At 49.5% G+C, this 7,690-nt stretch overlaps 1 long non-coding RNA gene across 1 annotated transcript; it reads right to left on the bottom strand.

The window, feature by feature from the left end:
* Positions 1-221: 221 nt before the first annotated feature.
* LOC124665494 lies at positions 222-1,068 on the bottom strand. The gene is made up of 3 exons (XR_006990584.1): positions 976-1,068; positions 760-877; positions 222-271 (listed from the first exon to the last, which is right to left on the bottom strand). It is a non-coding gene; the product is annotated as an uncharacterized LOC124665494 (long non-coding RNA).
* Positions 1,069-7,690: the final 6,622 nt, after the last annotated feature.

Below are 7,690 nucleotides of genomic sequence, written 5' to 3'. Positions count from 1 at the left end.
CGCAAGGCAGACCCGATAACCAAACAATAGCTGTAGGTGGTTGGTGGAGGCAATATAGGCTGCTTGAGGTAACAAGTGGAAGGGACACGTGACAAGAACGCAACTTAAGGATAGCATGAGGGAGAAGGCAAAATAAAATAGGTGAGCGACTTCTGCAGGGGCAGGAGTATAGGGGAAAATGCTTGCCTGTTAAAGCTTGCCGAGGAACATCCGGAGGACTTGTCGTATCTCACCACACCACTTCGCGATCCTATCCGTGAAGAAGCAGATGCTGGAACACACACAACGTATGCAAGTCTTACTACTACGGATAAAGAAGATCCAGCATGTTCATGATGATATGCATGACATGGCATAGATGGTGCAATGCAACTTATCACATTAATCGGAGTCGAAACACCGGACAAGCAAATTAGGTTGGAGTTGCATTTCTACCGACAAAGTTAAGCGTTGATTAGCATGGCATGACATGGCAAGGGTGAGCTACTTCAATATTAATCGGAGCGGGGAAACCATATTCGGAATCCGAAATACTCCGTATATATGTTAGGTGATTATGCAAAACTACCACGAAACGACATGATGCGAAATGCAAACAGGCATATGGATGACATATTCATGTTATTCACATTTTTCTGAGCAACTTTCATATAAAATACTTTGTATTTCGAGTTACAGATTTAAAGATATAAATTTCACAAGTTTAGAGCATTTGCAGCAATTTTCAGAAAAACACAGAAAACATAGGACTTTTCTCACCGAAAAGAAAGAGAGCCTGTGCGGCTGAAGCGCAGGACCAGAGAAACAGACTGGGGCTGGATGCTGATCCTTGTCTCACCGGAGGGAAGCTAGCACAGGACACAGACGGCAGGCCCAGCTGTCAGCGGAAAGGAAGAAATATGTGAGTAAAAGGATGGCTTTGCATGTCCTCGGGATAGATCAGGGAATTGCACGTATGCAGTACATGGAACGTACCAGCTGTGCTAGCTTCAGATCATGTCAAACAGGCGTACTGCAACAACTGAACTAACAAAGCAGCTCCTTGCCTGCTGCACGCGATGCTGACGGAGGGAGGGGCGACGGGAGTAGCCGGAGCCGGCCGGCCGGAGGCGTCGACGGCGGTCTATGCTTGGCCGTGCCGTGGCTTGGATACTGGCGTTTGTTACCGGCCTGCTGCACGCGGAAAACAACTTCAATGTCAACACGAGCTCAAGCTCGTTCCCTTGCCGGCCATGCACTGGTCGGGAACAGCACAACGCGGCGGTGCACGAGATGAAAGAAGAAGAGGATTTAGGTGGGGAAGCGGTGCTCACTGTGAAGGGGATTGCGTTGATGGACTAGCAGAGACGTCGACGATGGGGAGCGACACTCCTGGACAAACCGGATGGGGTTTGCGACGAAGACGCGACCGTCTGAAGCCATCTTGACGGAGCGCGGCCGGGGAGGACGGACGACGTCGGACGTAGAACATGCCGACGTGCTTGGAGACGCGCGCGCGGACGGCCACGTCGAGAAAACGGTGAACTTGCAGCTTGGAGCGGCCGGCAACGCAGCAGCGGCCGGTGCAGACGAAGAAGAGAAGAAGGGCGACTGCCGGCGAACGGCGATCTTGACGGAGGCGGACGAGAAGAGGACGCTCGCGCGTTGGCGACCTTGGCGACGAGACGGAGGAGACAGGAGGTGCAGGTTCTCACTTATGGCAGAAGTAGAGGCAGCAGCTCGAGCGCCGCGGCCGTTAGCAAGAGCACTGGTGGAAAAAGGGGTTTTGGTCACGGTTGGCAACTGCCATTAGTCGCGGTGGCCCAACCGCGACCAAAGTAGCGCGACTAAAGGCCCCCCCCTTTAGTCGCGGTTCCTTACGAACCGCGACTAAAGGCCCATCCACGTGGGCCGCAGGCGAGCGCCAGGGCGGAGGACCTTTAGTCGCGGTTCTTCTGGCCAACCGCGACTAAAGGCCTCCGCAGGGTTTAGGGTTTAGTCCCCCTCCCCCTAAATCTGGTTTCTTTTTAATTTGTATTATTTTATTTCTTTTGGGTTTTAATTTTGAAGGAGTTTCACATATTCTACGGTACTGTATACATACATGCATATGAATGTACAATTTCAAACAAATTTGAAATTAGAACCAAAAAGAATTCAAGAGTAATATACAATATATATTCAATATCGGATGACCATATACAATATATATTCAATATCGGATGACCATATACAATTTTGAACAAGTTAGTTACAAATTCCGGTGCGTATAAAGATCTACGTCATCGTAATAGTGTTCTCCTCTAGGATCGATGACTTCCCTCGCCAACCATCCAGCTAGTTCCTCTTGAAGTGGTCGGAAGCGAGCTTCTGGACTAAGCGTCTTCCGGAGGTTATTCCTCAGGATGTTGTTCTCACACGTCTGGTCCCGCTCATTGCAGTATCTCCGGATCCTCTCACAAACATAGTATCCACATAGATTGGTCCCCGGTGGCTGAGTATCCCCAGACGTCGGCACTGCCATTTTAAAATGTAGCTCTTTTTTGAATTCACCGACCTTGGTATCTACGAACCGTCTCCAAACCCTACGAGGCAAAGAAAATTAAATAAACAAGAGAGTTATTAATTAGTTACTTGATATAAGGAAATGATGAACGAAATAGGCCGATCGATATAGAGCGCAAATGAATGAAAATAATTACTTTTGCATCATTTTTCTCATGTCGCCCCAAAGCGCCGGATCCATATTCAGAGAGTCGTGGACGAGAACCGAGGAGGTCTGAACTTTAATTACCATAAGAATCCAGTGGAACCTGCGGACACGATACATGCACAGATCATGCATAACTCATCGATTAGCCACATACCATGCATGGAGTAAACAAAAGAGAATGTGCTCAAGACAGAAACACTCACCCAAAATGGTAAGGAAATAGAATATCACTTTTCTCTTGCTGTTTTCTAATAAACCGCCACAGGTCTTCCTCCACGTCGGCGGGGTGGTATTCTAACACATATGAATTAACGATGTGTGGGTCAATGAACCCAACATCATGGATGTTCCTTATTCGCATTTCCCGCTTCTTCATTCTGCATAATATATAGCGTACACAACAAGATAGTTAGGACAATATATATATATATATAGTGCAGGCAATGAACGAGATGGGGTAGAAATTAATAAATCACTTACATAACGTAGCAACTGATGATAGATTTGTCGAGCTCGCGCAGATTGAACAAGCTGGAACAATTCACTCGGAGGAATTTGTACCCGGTAACGTTTGAAGTGATGCACATATTTAACTTCCGCATAGATATAGTCTTTGGCGTTTTCATGTTTTATGTAACCCTTGTACCAATTTAGCAGACCTTTCATTTGTCGAGGTAGATCCTCTTCCCGCGCAGGCTCGATGAGAGGGCCATTCTTCACATATGAAAATACTACGTCCTTCATTGGCGCCTCATCAAGGCCTAACACCGCACGAAGAGTGATACCTAAGTCGGCCGCTTGTTTTCCGGCACTTTCTACAGTCAATCCATGTGCTGCCGCAGCTGCTATGATATCGGGGGCATCCGGACCGGCGGCTTGCACTATGAGCGGGGCGATCGATTGTTTACTTTGTTCCCCGAGCTGGGCAACTTCTTTCCCCGTTTCTAATTTTGACTCGGCCTCGTCCTTCAAGGCTTTCTTCTCCGCCAACTCTTTCCTCGTTCTTGAACGCGAGTGCTTGCCTACGAAGTTCACGTAAATAGTCGTCGAGCAGATTCTTCGCGGCTTGGGACGGTGTGTTCAAAAATGACTTAGCCCATTGCTTTTCCTTGTCGAATATACTGGCTTGGGCTCGCCCTCTATTTTCTTCCGGACGCTTGCCTTCCATTTCTCTAAATCAGCAGCCGCGCCCGCCTCGACTTCCTCGGCACTACTTTCCCAAGACCTCCCGGGGAGAGGCTTCGGTGATACCTCCGGTACCTTTGTTTTCTTAGGTACGTAAGGGTCCGGGTTAATAACCCGGGACTGCTTCGCTTCTTCGCCGGAGGTGGATTGGGGGCGGTACCGGTGTCCGATCACCCGCCGGACGAGGATCGGGGGCGGCGTCCGCCGACGTGAATGAGGTGTATTAGGTGAAGCACCACCGCCACCGTCACCGCCACCGCCACCGTCACCGCCACCGCCACCGTCACCGCCACCGCCACCACCACCACCGTACGGGGGTGGACTTGTTGGCGCCTCGCCCGGAAACTTGATAAATTTCTTCGCCATAGAATGAACTGGCGCTTGACATCTCCAAGTCTTTTCACCCCTTCGGGTGTAGCAATGTCAATGTCCAGGTCCTCAAACCCTTGGACTATCTCCTCCACCGTCACACGAGCATAGCCATCTTGAATGGGGTTGTTGTGGTGGAGTGCTCCAGGTGGTAAAGCACTGCCGATGGCTACCTTCATGGACATGTTCCCGATAGGATAATACGGATGACATGCTTTCATCTCCTTTATATCGTCCACGGGGTAGCGAGGAGGCTCCGGTGCGAGTAACTCGACCACCGAGTCGAGGCTCCGGTGCAGTAATTTCGATCGTCGGTGCACCAGCCGGTGAGGCCTCCGTGGAAGCCACGCTGCTTCTTCTCCGCCGCTGGCTTCCGAGATCCATTGGATGATCTTCATGCTCGCGCCCGAGCTGCATCTCTTTCGGCGACTAGTACACTCACGGTTTTCTTCATCACATCCATTTCCGTTACCAACTTCGCCACAACATCCGCATCCCGATCCATCTTTCTCTTACGGCTTCGTAACCGTACGGGTCATCTTTCTCGGGGAACCCTAGTTTCCACGAAATGTCCCCGGGCATGCCTCGTACACGTCCTCCGTGTTCGGGATTCCCGAGGGCTTTTGTCGGGCGTCGTTCTCTCCGTTGAACCTGATCCTCCCCTCTTGAGCATCCCTCATTGCCTCAATAAGGTTTTGGGTGGGTGTAATTATTTTGCCCTGGTAAACACACTCCCTGTCTCCGGGTTCGGCGATCCCCCATGCCCGTACCACCGGCTTTTGGCCCTTGGGTCCCATCCCTCCGTACACTGGACGGATTCCTCGCGCCCTCGGCTCGTTCTCCATCTTCTCCCACTTAGGCTGCCAAAAGCGATACCCTCCTGGCCCCATTTTATGATTGTACTCCTTCTTGGCCGCATTTTCCTTATTTTTTTCGATAGTTCAAGGAACTGCTCCGATTTCTTTTGCTTCACAAATTCTGGCCAATCATGTTGCAGTTTCTCATATTGTCCTTTGAAATCCGGAGTCTTGCCCTGGTTGACAAAGTCATGGGCTAGATTTTGCTTGTATTTCCGGAATGCGTTGGCCATCCTAGAAAGAGCGAACTGTTTGACTAGCTTGCGCCTCTTCTTGTTTTCCGCAATCTTGTTACCCTCCTCATCGTATTTGCGGTATTCCGGAGGTAGAACGAAATGTTCCATAAGCTTGTTGAAGCAATCTTTTTTTCTCTCTCGTTCGACAAAAGTGAAACCAACACGTGCCTTCTTTGGCTCATTCCACTCCTCGGCGGGTGATCGAGACGTTGTCTCTAACAACGGCTCCGCATTGGCCGACAAACTTGGTGGCGTTCTTGCTGGGCTCCAGCGGCTCTGCCGGTTGCTTCGTCGACAACATCGATGGTGCATGTTTCTCCTGCTTTCATCGTCTTGGTTGCGCCACGCTTTGACGACGACGTACTCGATTTTTCGACGATCCGGCCGAGGGCTAAAATAAGAAAGAGAGTCGCGCGCGTTAGTACACACACATTTATTCAAATCAGTTAGTTGTATCACCAGACGCTCAATATGTATATATATATATATACCTCGGCGCCGGAGGTGGTTGCTACTTCCAATTGAAGATCGTCGTTTATCGACGTTTCTTCGAGCATCATCCGCTTGCCGACGGCGCCCTTCATCTTCACACTCAAGGTTCGGATAAGAAGCGATATCATCTTCTTCTTCTCCGGTCGGCACAAAAGGAATATCGCCTTTTATGATGCCGAACATATGGTCTTCGGCGTCCGGATCATAGTTGTCCAGAATCGGGTCAGCTCTATCGCCCGCCATATGTCGATCCCGAAAACATGTAGTCAAAACAAATTAATTGTGTATATGCCAGCATTATCACATCTCTTCTACATATAAAGAGAGAGGGCGACGAGGGAGGCGAGAGGGGGTCGACGCAGTGATCGCGTGACCGAGAGAACGGTGGTGGTGGCGAAAGGGGGGACGCAGTGACCGCGTGACCGAGAGACCGGTGGCGGTGGCGAAAGGGGGACGCAGTGAACGCGTGACCGAGAGACCGGTGTGGCGGTGACCGCGAGAGACCGGTGGCGGTGACCGAGAGACCGGTGTGGCGGTGACCGAGAGGGCGGTGGCGGTGCCGAGGACACATAACCCTCGCCGCCCCTCTCGATCCCAAATAAAATTTTGTTAAGTTAAAATTTTAGTTACATTAAGTCTAAATTTTGTTAAGTAAAATTTTAGTTACTATTACATGTGTGAATTTTTGTTAACCTAACACATTTTTGTTAAGTAAATTTTTGTTATGTCAAAATTTCGAGTGGAGTACAAAATTATTTGTTAAATTTCGAGGGGAGTACAAAATTATTTTTGTTATGTCAAAATTTCGAGGGAGTACAAAATGTTTGATCAAAATTTCGAGGGGAGTACAAAAACAACTTAATTAATTAGTTATACAAATATTAAGTTATACAAGTTTTAAGTTATTTTACCTTTTTGTTAAACTAATTAACTATTTAAAATTACAAAGAACAAAAAAACACAAAAAAAAAGAAAAAAAAAACAGGCCGGCCCCTCTCCCTCTCTCCTTCTCCTCCCTCCCTCTCTCTCTCTCTCCGATCTGGTGGCCGCCGGCCGGCCTCGAGAGGGCGGGCCGATGCGCATGCGGCGGCGCGCGCGGGGGCCGGGGCGGCGAGGGCGGCGCTCTCCCCCTGTCTGCGTGGCGCGGGTGGCGCCGGCGCCGGCGCGGGCCGGGAAGGACGACGACGACGACGTATATACGGCCGGGCGGGGCGGGGGAGCGTACGGTGGTTCGCGGCAGTCGGCGAGGGCGCGACGGCGAGGGGCGTGAGGCGACGGCGGTGTTGTTCGGCGGCTCGGGCGCGGCGACGGCGGCGTGAGGAGCGACGGCGACGGCGGCGTGAGGCGACGGCGACGGCGGGCAGGGCTTCGGCAGTTCGTCGTTCGCGCGGAGAAGAAGATGAAGTGGCCGCTCGCGCGGCGCGCGTATTTATAATAACACACCTTTAGTCGCGGTTGGGGAGGCGGCCCGCGACTAAAGGGCACCCTTTAGTCGCGGTTGGCCACCCCAACCGCGACTAAAGGGTATTTTCGCCGGGTTTTCGTTTCCCGCGGAAAAATACCCTTTAGTCGCGGTTGGCGAGGCCAACCGCGACTAAAGGTATTTTTTGAAATTACTTTTCTTTTTCAAATTACTTTTCTTTTTCGAATTACTTTTCTTTTTCAAATTACAAATAATATATCAAAAAGTAAAGAAAAATAAAACTAATTCATTTCAAAATCTGAAAAATACATATAATATATGAAAAAATTCAGAAAAATAAAACTAATTCATTTCTAAATCTTAAAAATACAAATAATATATCAAAAAAATCAGAAAATTAAAACTAATTCATTTCTAAATCTGAAAAATACATATA

This window comes from Lolium rigidum, chromosome 6 (assembly GCF_022539505.1).
Source record: "Lolium rigidum isolate FL_2022 chromosome 6, APGP_CSIRO_Lrig_0.1, whole genome shotgun sequence".
Classification (NCBI taxonomy): Eukaryota; Viridiplantae; Streptophyta; class Magnoliopsida; order Poales; family Poaceae; genus Lolium; species Lolium rigidum.
Note: the sequence above shows the minus strand (reverse complement) of the source record. Positions and strands in the feature narration are given on the sequence as shown.